Source organism: Hordeum vulgare, chromosome 5H, assembly GCF_904849725.1.
Source record: "Hordeum vulgare subsp. vulgare chromosome 5H, MorexV3_pseudomolecules_assembly, whole genome shotgun sequence".
NCBI lineage: Eukaryota > Viridiplantae > Streptophyta > Magnoliopsida > Poales > Poaceae > Hordeum > Hordeum vulgare.
In genome coordinates, this window is record NC_058522.1 from 578710033 (window position 1) to 578723477 (window position 13445).

At 42.5% G+C, this 13445-nt stretch overlaps 1 pseudogene; it reads right to left on the minus strand.

Moving 5' to 3' along the window:
* Positions 1-6529: 6529 nt before the first annotated feature.
* LOC123397414 lies at positions 6530-7465 on the minus strand (annotated as a pseudogene).
* Between the last annotated feature and the right edge of the window lie 5980 nt (positions 7466-13445).

Below are 13445 nucleotides of genomic sequence, written 5' to 3' on the forward strand. Positions count from 1 at the left end.
AAAACAATAACATCGATACATTTATTTGAAAACAAATGTTAACAGTATATTTGAAAAATATTAAACATGTACTTCCTCCATCGCAAAATAAGTGTCGTTGATCTAGTATAAAATTTGTACTAACCTAGTACATATTTTGCGACACTTGTTTTGGGACGGAGGGAGTATTAAAAGAATGATCTTGACGTCTACGAAAAATGTCCAATGTTTAAATAAATGAATATATGTTGAGGAAAAAAAGAAAAAACAATGAGAAGAAACAAAATAAAGCCAAATATAAAAAGGAAGCAAAACAAGTAGAGAAAATATAGGAAAACAAAGAGAAGAAACCAAAAAAGACAAAACATGAGAAGGAAACAAAGAAAACAATAGAAAAACAGAGTTTTTTCAAAATTATAAAAAATAATAAATAAAAACAGGTGAAAATCAAAAGAAAACTGAAGTAGTAACAAAGAAAAATAAAAACCAACAAATCGGTAAAATAAAAAAAATGAACCAAAGGAAAGGAAGGAAAAGCCTACCGCTAGCGAAGGGACGGGCCGCTTGTGCTGAGCCTAACGCGGTAGCAGCTTTCATCTCGAGGCAGCACTTCCTATCACAGGTCGTATTAAAAAATATTGTATATGGAAATTTTGAAAATATTACTTATGTATTTAAAAATTATAAAAGTGTATCAAAAAATGTTAATCGTGTGTATGAACTTTTTGAGACATTTAAAAAATAGTGTTATTTAAAATATAACAGTGCCATTTAAAAAACTTATTTATATATTATACCCGAAAATTTCACGTAATTCATAACAACATTTCACAAATTCGCTGTAAGTGTGTACCATTTTAAAAAGAGTGCACGAGGTTTGAAAGTGTTTATATCACATTTTTGAAGAAGTTGCATACAATGTAAAGACATGATTGCATACTGCAAAAAAACTGTTTCGCAAGATAAAAATGTACATAACATTTTAAAGAAACCTCCAACGATTAAATTTAATAAATGTTTATGTTGTTGTAAAGAATTTCCATTTTCATTAAAAGAATATACAACATGTAGTTAGAAAAGATGTTACTTTTTTTGCATAGTGGAAAAGATGTTACTGCTAATTCAAAAAAATGTGCAGAACACTTATTTTATAGAAAATATACATCATTTATTTTAAAATGAAAAAAGAAGACATTTATGGGAAAAAACAAAACCAATACAAACTGACAAAGGTGGTACCTGTCACATGGTTTAGTAGTACTCGAAGATAGTATCGTTCTCCTTCAGGCGGGTGTGCTGAGACGATCCTGCCAACGTGGAACACAGCGGGTCGCTTCCCCTGTAACCAAAACTTTCCCTGATTTTGCCAAGTATAATGTTTCGGAAACTCTTTGTATAGTATGCCTCATGCTTTTTCATGTAAGTTGTTTGCTTCAAAGTACACAGTCAACATTGTTCTTTCTGTGGCTTCACGGTCGATAACACTTACTTATTTATTTTTCCCCTTTTTCTTTGTGATTTCTCTTTTTTGTTGATTTTTCATTCTTTGTTTACTTTCCTTTTTATTGTCATTTTTCATTTTTACATATTAAACAATTATTAGGGACATGTTTAATATTTTACGTATATTTGTTTAAGGGTTTGTCAAGTGCACAATGAAAAAAGAACTAGATATGTCGTGACTATCTTTTAGACCCACCTTAATCTTTTTAATGTCATTAATATTATTTAAATATGGAAATATTTTTAATCAAAAGTTGAGTGAACAAAATTTTACACTGCATGAATATTTTTAGAAAATGTCAAAAAATATATTTAAACACATGAACACTTTTCTAAATGCCACAATTTTTTTAATGGAATAATATCTTATTAATTACGCAAAAAACTAAAATTTCATGGCATTTTTTAAAACACATATAGTTTTTCCAAATTTACATTGGACATTTTGTTACTTATAAATATTATTACAGTACACAACCAATGTCTTCCAAAATGTTAAGCATCTTCCGAATGAATGTTAAGCATGTTTCAAAATATTTAAGTGTTACAATTTTTTTGAAATATCATGAATAAGTTTAATAGTATGAATTTTCTTGAATTATGTGAACAAAATTTAAAATTGCATGAATATTTTTAAAAATGTCATGAAATTAATTTTAAACGCATGAACACGTTTCTAAATGCTACCAATAACTTTTTGAATGATATAATCTTTTTCATAAATTACACAATTTTTTAAAATATTTATGAATATTTTTAAAATACGTTGATTTTTTCAAATATACAATACATACTTTATTATTTATTAAGTAATATTAAAATGCTTGACCATTTTTTTTCAAAATGTTAAACATTTTTTGAATGAATTTTTATTATTAATAACAAATGGAATACTAAAAGACACAATGGAGAAGAAAGGATACTTCGGGCTAAATATTACGTACCCTAATGGGAACTTGTTAGACATTGTATTCCCGGCTAGCTCCTCACCGATGTGAAAGGGGATTGTTCATGGCTTGGAGCTGTTGATGAAAGGAATTGTATGGTGAGTAGTGGATGGCACTCTTGAAATTTGTTTTAGACTCATGCATATAACAGTAGCTGTGGTAATGTGCACACATGGAGATGTGTTGGTGTGTGTGCGTGCAAGCTACAACAATATTGTGTTTAGCCGAGTCAAGTGCATGCATGGATGGGTTAGTTAGTGGCTGCATGGATAAGTTTTTTTTGAGTGTTAATGTTGCCGCTTTAGTTAACTAGCTAACAAAGCTAGGAATGTCATCTGAAATAACATCCAACACAAAATCTGGGGGAACCCCCAACCAAACCTTGCAAAATTCATCCCCTACTCCTATTTTCGCAAATTTATGCGCGGCAACATTAGCTGAATGACGAACCCAGTCCACTTTAAAATCTTAAAAAGAACTCATCAGAGACTTAATCTCTTGAATCCAGGGACGAACTGTAGCTAGGTTCTTCTGTTGATCCTTGAGAATTAGCACCAACCCTTTGTTGTCTAATTCCAGGTGGACCTTCTCAATCCCTCGTTCTCTTGCAAACTTCACGGCACGCTGGCATCCTAATATTTCAGCTGATTCAGGATCCACGACATCTTTGAAGAAGTGGCTAACACCAGCCAAAAAAGCACCGTTATGGTCACGCAACACTGCCCCTCCACCTCCCTTTGATCCAGCTTTAGACATCGCGCCGTCGAAGTTAACCTTAATCCAGCCTTCCTCGGGCGTCTCCCATCTCCAAGGAATCACGCTTTTTGGCAGCCGCACTTTTTGCTCATGTGTACTCCACCACTCTTGTACGTGAGAGGATACAGACTCCACTATTGTATGTGGGGCAGCAATCTTTTTCCCCTCCCTTGCTTCGTTCCTAGCCAGCTAAATCCCATATGCAGCATGCACCATTGCTTCCTTCTCGTCGTCAGCAGCACCGGCAAACCATCCCAGAAGCCAGCGAGATAGGGCGCTCTGGGAGTCCATCGGTATCGGTGGGGTTGCCACTGAGAGGCCCTTTTCTGAACGCAAAATCTGCCAAAACTGTAATGAATGTTGGTGCGTCCAAAATCTGTGAATAATTGTTTCCTCTCTGCCGCACGCAACAAAAAAATCACCGGGCTTGATCCGATACCGATGAAGCTCTGCGCCCACTGCTAGACCATTTCTAATCATCCTCCACATATGTATTTTTGCTTTGGCTGGAGCAGTATTATCCCACAACGCAAGATATCCTTTGTGTTTATCCACTGAACTCGAGCATTCTGGCTATCCAGATCTCGTTCTTGTCAATGACATCCTTAGGTGGTAAGCCGACTTAACATTAAACACACCATTCTTTGTATAATTTCAGGCTAAGTAATCCTCAACGCTTGGGCCTCCAACAGGGATTTTCTTTATATCTGAGGCATCCGAGACCGAGAACATGGCGTCAACCTTGTGTATGTCCCAACACTCACCTGAACTAGTCAGCAGGTCGGCCACCCTTGTTATACCATGTACAAATTCTTGTCCCAATGGTTTTAGACTTCCACTCCTCGGTATCCAATTGTCATGGTGTATGTTGATGTTGGAACCATCTCCCACTCTCCAAATCAACCCTTCTCTTAATAAGTCTCGTCCATGCAAAATACTCCTATAAACATATGATGCATTTGAGGGACAGGTGGCTGCCAATATTGTGTGGTTAGAAAAATATCGTGCTTTTAACACTCTGGCCACAAGAGAAGAAGGAGCTTGCAGAATCCACCATGCTTGCTTTGCCAAGAGAGCTTGATTGAACACTTTCGGATCCCGGAAACCAAGTCCACCGCCCCTCTTGGGTGCACACATTTTCTCCCACGAGATCCAATGCACTTTCCTTTCGCCCTTCATTGCACCCCACCAGAATTTTGAAGAGATTAAAGTCAGGTTCCGGCACATCTTCTTTGTGAGGTGAAAACAATTCATGGCGAAAGTCGGTGTGGCCTGAAGGCCAGATTTTATAAGAACCTCTCTTGTAGCCTTGGACAACCCCTGTCCTTTCCATCCAGTCACTTTGCCTTTTGAGCTTTCTGTAACATACTTGAAAGTACCCTCCTTGGACTTCCCAACCAGTGTTGGAAGTCCTAAATAGCGCTCACTAAGAGCCTCGGAATCGACCCCAACACTTGTTTCAACTGAATTTTTGTCTCATCTTGGCACCCCTTTCCGAAGAAAATAGACGATTTCTGAATATTAACTCTCTGTCCGGATGCCTCCTCATACTTGATCAATATATCCTTGTCGATCCGAGGCGGCGCCAACATTTGGTATTCAGAGCCTTGTCGATCCGAAGCAGTGGTGGTGGTGCAGCGGACTCCATGTGAGATGGATGTCATTGCCGCAAGGTGGATGTCGTTGGCGCCGCGATATTGCTAGCGGCTGGTGTGTGTCTCCATCCTCGTCAAGCTGCGTCACGAGCAATGGAGAAAGGTATGTTGCCCGATAAGTTGTGTCACCTGCGACAAGGAGGTGATGGCCATGGAGCGGAGGTCATTGCCATGAGAAGTTCTTCGTCCATGACTGAGTCGTCGATAAGATGCATCATCGTCGACAACATGGTGGCGAGTCACCGACGACTTGCGACACCGGTTGCAAACATGGAGGTGACTCACCGGTGAGTTGCGGCGCCGGTGGTGAACACGGGGTGAGTCAAAGGCGAGTTGCGGCGCCGGTGGTGAACATCGAATGATCTCCCTTGGTACATGCGCGCGCGTGTGTGTGTTCCCCTGGTGTGTGTTGTTGAGAGTTGTGTTTATCAGAGTGTTCTTAAGAGAAACAAACGGAAGAGAAAGTTGTGTGAGGTAGAAGAAGAGGGGCGTCGCGACGAGGCTGCGCCAACACCGGCGATATGCTTTCAGTGAGAGGAGACGTTTTCGTCGACGACGAGGCGCCTACGATGACTTTGTAAATCCCAAGATGACATGCCGGTCCAGTCTCTCGAAGATGTATATAAGGGTGAGGTATGCGTATGTACGTTTATAGGGGTGAATGTATCCCACTACAAGAAATATGGTCGATTATGACTCTCCATTTTGGTCGTTGATTAGTCATTGTTATCGTTTATTGATATTTTTTTGACAAAATTTAGGAGGTCAATAGTTGGCCGTCAAGAACGAACAAACTTGACATTTTCTGAAATTTTGGTCAAGGCCGCCCTTGACCAAAATATTGGTCGTAAAATCTACGACGAAAATTATGGTCATTACTAATGAGCCTGAAACACATAGGATCTGATGTGGCAATGTCCGCATGGCACATGCAGTGACATGGCAAAAATGATGACATGGACGCTATGTAGGATCAGTTAAAACCAGCTGTTTTAATGGGACAAGCATCATGCTAGCTATATCTTCTTACGTCTACCATGCATGATAGATCATCGAGGCTTTATTACTCATCATCTAATCGATTGCATGCTAGCATCAAAGTGGGCTGATCCATCCATGCATTATTGACTAGTCAAGATTTCAAAAGCTCAATCAAGAACAAAGAAGCTGAATCACTAACCATTACATACGTACTCCAAAACGAATATATGGAAAACAGAATGGAGAAATTAATCAATTAAGCTGCTGTACAGGAATTAATTCTTTGTTCATCATCACAATACGATTAGCACGACACCTTGTGTGCCATGACAATGACATACATAAAAGCTAGACTAGTATATCATCTCTTGGACCATGTCTTGGATGTATGCATAATCTAATCGATTGCATGCGGGCTGATCCATCCATGCATTATTAACTAGTCAAGACTTCAAAAGCTCAAGAACCGAGAAATCGACTATATAACAAAAGACTAATCAATTAATCTGCTGCGCATGCATGAATTGCTGCCTGTTTCATCACAGTACAATTAACAACATCTTGCTTGTTCAAGACATACATCAAAGCTAGACTATACCATTGAGCTACACTAGCTTCCATTCTAATTATATCCTGCATCATCTCTTGGCTGCAGATTTCGCAGTCTTGGATGGTAGTTTTGTCCCTCACGTACGTGGTGTGCAAGTATCAACTCTGGCAGGAGACGATCGGAGTAGAGCATGCCACAGCCGTGTCGTCGCAGAGGCCGAGCAGCTCATCCAACATGCACAGGAAGGTGTGGTCTTCATCCTCTGCAGCGCCTTCTTGGAGTTGGAGGTCGTCGGACAAGACATGATCATCCGTCACCTCGGACGACATGAACCCGCCTGGATCCACGCTGCCGTCGTCCACTAGTCCGGACGGCAACGTCTCGCCTTCGTCGGACATGAACCAGCGCTGGGTCTCCTGGACCTGGAGACCCCCGTGTTGCTGGATGATGGGTTGTTGGCGGCGTGGGGTCTGGGGATGTGGAGCCTCGGGATGTTGGACGTCGTCCGCCTTCCTTTTCCTGGAACCAGGGGCACTGATTACCTCCTCGTATGTCGTCTCACTCCTGTGACGAGACACGCAGACCTTGCAGAGCACCACGCCGTCTTGCTTCTTGTCGTCGCCGTCGAGGTCGTACTCGGTCATGCACCAGCCGATCCTCAGTTTCTCGTTCCCTCCCGGCAACTTCTGAACGTAGCTGAGGTTTCGTCTATTGCCTACGCGGTTGCCATGCTTGTCTAGCACGGGGATCCCGCCCTTCTCCGAGTGCCAGTAGTAACCCTCGCCGGCGGCAGGGACGGCGCGCTGCCGCTTCCCGTTGCTGCGGCCGTCTTTGGTCTTGTGATAGTGCGCCGGGGTGAAGAAGTACCACTCGCCGCCTTTCCCGTTGCTCCTGTCCGTGCCCCGCGCGTGTGGATACATCTCGACGAGGTCGCCGGGGGCGGCGGAGCAGACGTCGGCCTCGTGGATCATGTCGTCGGTGAAGATGCCGTCCGCTCCAGAGTCGATCCGTGGGCGGAGGTACTTGGTGATCAGCAAGTCTCCTGCCGGGTTGAAGATGTAGCCGGCGGGAAGATGGAGCTTGCCGTCGGCCATCGCAATTCGCAGATCACCAAGGTACGAGAGATGGATGGATCGTGCGCGTGTGTAACCCTGGCCTGGCTAGCTCCTTGCCTTGCCTGCGTACCTAGCTAGCTTATATGGATGGTACGACATACATGCACCTATGATACATGCATCTTATATATATGGATTCGGCTGGCTTCCATGCTTATTCGGATTCAAAGAAAGATGCGTGATCCAAGTTTCCAACCGTACCAATCCGTTTGTAAAATGGACCGTACCGGCTCTCCATTGGATGCAATGCATGCTTGCGTGCGCGTGGGTCTACTTTTTTTTCTTCTGGAATACATATGAGTGTGCGTACTGTATTATAACTAGTATAAAAATGTCAGTACCACTAATAGAAAAAGGGCCTATATCCCCGGTTCGTTTGGGCCTTTAGTCCCGGTTCACGAACCGGCGTGAACCGGGACTAAATAACCGGGGCTAATGACCCTCCACGTGGCGGGGCTGGGAGCGAGGTGGGGGGATGGAGGAGGGGTATTAGTCCCGGTTCGTATTACAAACCGGGGGTAATGACCCACCACGTTGCGGGGCTGGGAGCGAGGGGGGAGGGGTATATATTAGTCCCGGTTCGTATTAAGAACCGAGGCTAATGACCCTCCACGTGGCGGGGCTGGGAGCGAGGGGGGAGGGGAATTAGTCCCGGTTCGTATTAAGAACCGGGGCTAATGACCCTTCACGTGGCGGGGCTGGGAGCGAGGGGGGAGGGTTATTAGTCCCGGTTCGTATTATGAACCGGGGCTATTTCTTCGTTGCTTTTTGTGAGCACTTTTTAGGGTTTAGGGTTTTGCACTAAATTGGATGGGCTATTCTGCTGCCCCCTATTTTTCCATTTGTTTGTTTTGGACGCCGCCTGGCCTGGCCTACTTGTGTTTAATGACGTACGGGAAAGTCTCAATGAATTCAACCCATTTAGCATGTCTACGGTCCAGTTTCGCTTGACTTTAAATATGTTTCAAAGATTCATGATCACAATGTATGACAAATTCTTTGGGCTATAAATAATGTTGCCTTGTTTCCAAAGTCCGAACAAGAGCATATAATTCCTTATCATAAGTAGAATAACTCAGACTAGGCCCACTTAATTTTTCATAAAAGTATGCAAGTGGTTTACCATCTTGTAATAACACACCCCCTAATCCAATTCAACCAGCATCACATTCAAGCTCGAAAGTCTTATTAAAATCAGGAAGTTAGAGTAAAGGAGCATGTGTTAACTTATCTTTCAAAACCGCCTATAAAACCCGGCACATCCTTCTTTGTAAGCTCATTGAGAGGTGCAACAATGATGCTGAAATCTCTCACAAAACGCCTATAAAACCCGGCGAGTCCAAGGAAACTCCTCACTTGTGTGACCGTTTTGGGCTGCGGCCAACTCTCAATAGCTTCAATCTTAGCTTTATCAACTTCAATTCCCTGTGGAGTAACAACATAGCCAAGAAAAGATACTCGGTCTGTGCAAAAGGTGCACTTCCCAAGGTTACCAAACAAACGTGCATCACGTAGAGCAGTAAAAACAAAACGCAAATGATCCAAGTGTTCCTCCAAAAATCTACTATAAATCAGTATATCATCAGAGTAGACTACCACAAATCGTCCAATGAAAACACGTAAAACCTCATTCATTAATCTCATCAAAGTGCTGGGTACATTAGTCAATCCAAAAGGCATAACTAACCACTCATATAAGCCAAACTTAGTTTTAAATGCCGTTTTTCATTCATCTCCCTATTTCATGCGAATTTGATGGTATCCACTATGCAAATAAACTTTAAAGAAAATTATAGAGCCAGTTAATTCATCAAGCATATCATCTAGCCTAAGAATAAGATGACGATAACGAATAGTAATATTATTAATGCCTCTACAATCAACACACATATGCGATGTACCATCCTTTTTCAGCACTAGAATAATAGAAACATCACAAGGACTAAGAGATTCACGTATATAACCTTTGTCGAGCAGCTCTTGTACTTGGCGCATAATCTCCTTCGTCTCCTCTGGTTTGGTACGGTATGGTGCACGGTTGGGTAGCGATGCACCGAGAATTAGTCAATCTGATGCTCAATCCCCCTAATAGGTGGTAATCCCGGTGGCATGTCTTGTGGAAAGACGTCAACGAACTCCTGCAAAATGTTAATGACAGCAGGAGGCAAAGAGGGTGGCTTGTCCTCGAATGAAAATAATACCCCTTTGCATACGAAAGCATAGCAAACAGATGTAGTAATATCCAAATTAGTAATATCAGCTTTAGTGGCAAGTAAACAACCACTCTTCAGTTTTATTTTAGAGGCAATACTAGATGATGATTTAGTAGGCTTATTGTGTTGCTCAAATTCCTTTGCTACAATATGATTGTCACTCTTATGTATGTCTTGTTTTGCTTTACTAGCTATAGCAATGTCATCTTTCATAATATGTTCAGGAGACATAGGAAGCAAAGTTATATTTCTATCCTTATGAACAAGAGTATACTGATTTGTTCTACCGTGGAGTACATATTTTTTATCAAATTGCCATGGTCTATCAAGTAAAACGGAGCATGCTTGCATGGGTACCACATCACAATCAACAAAATCAGAATACGTAGCAATGCTAAAATGCACACGAACAATACGTGTTACCTTAACCTTGCCACTGTTGTTGAATCACTAGATATAATAAGGATGAGGATGTGGTCTGGTGGTGAGAGACAACTTCTCCACCATCTCCATGCTAGCTAAGTTGTTGCAACTCCCTCCATCGATGATTACGCGAATAGAACGTTCCTTTACCACTCCCTTAGTATGGAGCAAGTTGTGCCTATGATTTTGCTCAGCCTATGTTACCTGCACACTTAAAACACGTTGAGCAACTAAGCTTTTATACCTATCACCGTAGTCAGCAGCCATGTATTGTGTCTCTTGTTCAGTATCATCAACACCCCATTCTTCACTTGCAATAAGAGCCAGGGTCTCCTCGTCATAATCACTGGCGGAATCATATCCACCATCCTCAGTAATAATCATCACGTGCTTGGATGGGCATTTTCTCGCATAATGACCTCCACCCTTGCAACAACGACAAATAACCTCATGTGTTTGACATGTGGATGCCATGGATGAAGACGAGCTCTGTGCGGGCCCGGAAGGTGTGCTCTTGGCGAAGGGTGATGCAGGGGCCTGATTCCTGGTCTCTCTGGTGGAATTGGCGGCTGAAGGGGGCGGTGCTGATGCAGGAGGACGTGTGGAAGTAGGTGTTTATCGTGGCGTTCATGAGAAAGTGCGACCTACAGAAAAAATAGTTCTCGCCAACGCTTGTCGATCCTGCACTTCACGTTCAGCTTTGCAAGCAAGATGGAATAAACGAGTGATAGTGTTATAATCCTTATATTCTAGAATAGTCTGAATATCTCCATTTAATCCACCCATAAAACGTGCAAGCATAGCTTCATTATCCTCAACAATACCACATCTAATCATGCCAGTTTGTAATTCCTGATAATATTCTTCTACAGACTTTTTTCCTTGTCTTAAATGTTGCAAGTTTTGAAGTAATTCACGCTGATAATATGCTGGAACCCAACGAGTATGCATAGCAGTTTTCAAAGCAGGCCAAGTAGTTGGAATATTAGCATGATGTATTCGACAATATTCACACCACCAAACACAAGCTAAACTAGTGAAAGAACAAACAGCATCAACAACACGTCTATCTTCAGAAAATTGCAAGCATGTAAAACGTTGCTCTATTTCTAACTTCCAAGTAAGATATATATCAGGAACATATCGACCATCAAAAGTAGGAATATTCAATTTAAGTTTAGGGAGATGGCCATGATCCCGTACCTGAGGGTGTGGTGCATCCATACCGTTGCAATTGTATACATGTGGACGACCGACGACTTGTCGGGGTGGTTGTTGTTCCTGGAGTTGAACTGGAGCAACCTCTCCCTCATCATCGTAATCACCATCATAATCATCATCATACTCCTCATTCTGCCTAGCCACAGAAACCTCGGTAGTAGCAGCAACAGGAGAAGCAGCAGGACCAGCAGCAGCAGTAGGAGCAACAACACCCAAATTCTGCACTTGGTCAACATGCACGCGTCGCGCTCGTAGCCGTTGTTGTCGTTGAAGAGGGACAACACCTGCAGCTGGTGGTGGTAAGCGGGCAAGCACCTCACCAAACTTGGCGTTCATCTTGGTGTCGAATTTCTTCTCCATACCTTCAAGCTTGTCCATGGCCTCTCCAAAGGTGGTCACGAAATCCTGTACCTGGTCAGACATCATTTGCTGAAATTTATCATGGAGCTCCCGATTGGTCAGGTTCTCCCAGTCGATCTCCTCGTCGTGTGATCCTGGCATGGTTAGCAGCAATAAGAAACCAGAAGAATATGATCCTACAAACTACTAGGAAGTGGTTGTGGTGGTGGTGGTGTGTCACAAATCCGTCAAGCAAATCTCAATTTCTTACCAATTCTTACCCAGCAGCAGGTGGCGATCGGCAACTGGTGTAGTCGAAACTCTCAAAGCTTGGATAGAGCGTTTGCCAGGTGGTGTCAAACACACGATTTAGATGTATGTGGAGCTGAGAAGGCTTATAATGTAGTAGCAAGAACGGTCAGCAATAATCAGTTCAGAGATGCAAAATTGAAAAGACGCTCAAGGACGGTACCGTGCTGGTCCTAGGCTAGACCGTACTAGAGACGCGAGCCTAGAACACCAACGAAGTCACGACGACACGTACTAATCAAGGGAAGAGCCACTCTGATTTTTTTTCTCTTTTTTTCTTCAGAAAATCAGTATAACGATGACTGTCTCAAAACTCTTTCCGAGGACCAAAAACAGGATAAGCACGGGATTTTTTTGATCATTTTTTTTTATTTCTGGAGCAATTCGGGGCTGCGATGACCAAAAATTGCGACAAAAATCACTATGATGGCGAGTGTCTCAAAACTCTCTAAAAATCCTAACAAAATGATAGGGATTTTTTTTCACCCCTCGAAATTTTGGCCTAAAAAGTGCTCTGAAAGCTTGCCAGATTTTTTTCCCGAAACCTACTCAGGAAAGGAAACGCGAAACCGAAAGCAAAAGGATCTTGAAGTTCACCTAAAGCGGAAAGGATTGTGGTGGATATATGGTGGTGGTATATGACAGCAAGGATAATGGTGGCGTGGTGGTGGTATATGGCAGCAGCGATGATGGTAGCGTGGAGGTGGTATATGGCAGCGATGAAAGATGGTGCGGTGGCGGCGTGACAACCCGTGAACAAAACTCGAAACTCTAAAGAACTAGACACTAAGACCAGCAACTCGACACGATGATGTAACCGCAATTTCAACAAAGCAAACTACTGAAAACACTATGCAAAGGCTCAGATTGGTTCGGATATGATGATCTAACCCTTATTCTGATGGTTTTTTCGTGGACTAAAGGTATGAAGAGCAGATGTGATCGAACTATGAAAAACTGGTAAAATCTCACCGAGCAACCTGGAAATCTGATACCACTTGATAGAGGCGAAGTTGTCCCTATCTTTCGATGAGATCGTGGGTATCGTTTTGGTAGAGTCAACTTTGACGATTTGACTACGAACGATTGAGACGTCACACCTTAGCAATCGCTAAACGAACTCGATAGGTTATTGACCATGCCGGAGCATGATCAACGTGACGACGAAGGTCTGTTTCCTGCACGCAAACGAAGAACAAGCAAGAAACTAAGATGCAATCAAGATATTGCGAATATAAGATGTGGGCGATGCTAGATCGACACCTCTGGGGATCAACGTGATACCCTTGTGATCGTAGGACGGGAAAAAATAACGTCAAGAGCAGACCAAACGATCAACACCTGACAAGTCTTTTTACCCACGTTTGGGCCGCTTACGCGTAAAACTCTACGTCCTCCTCGTCTGATCGTATTAAGCGTTCTTTTGTTGTTCGTTTACAGTGATGATAATTGTC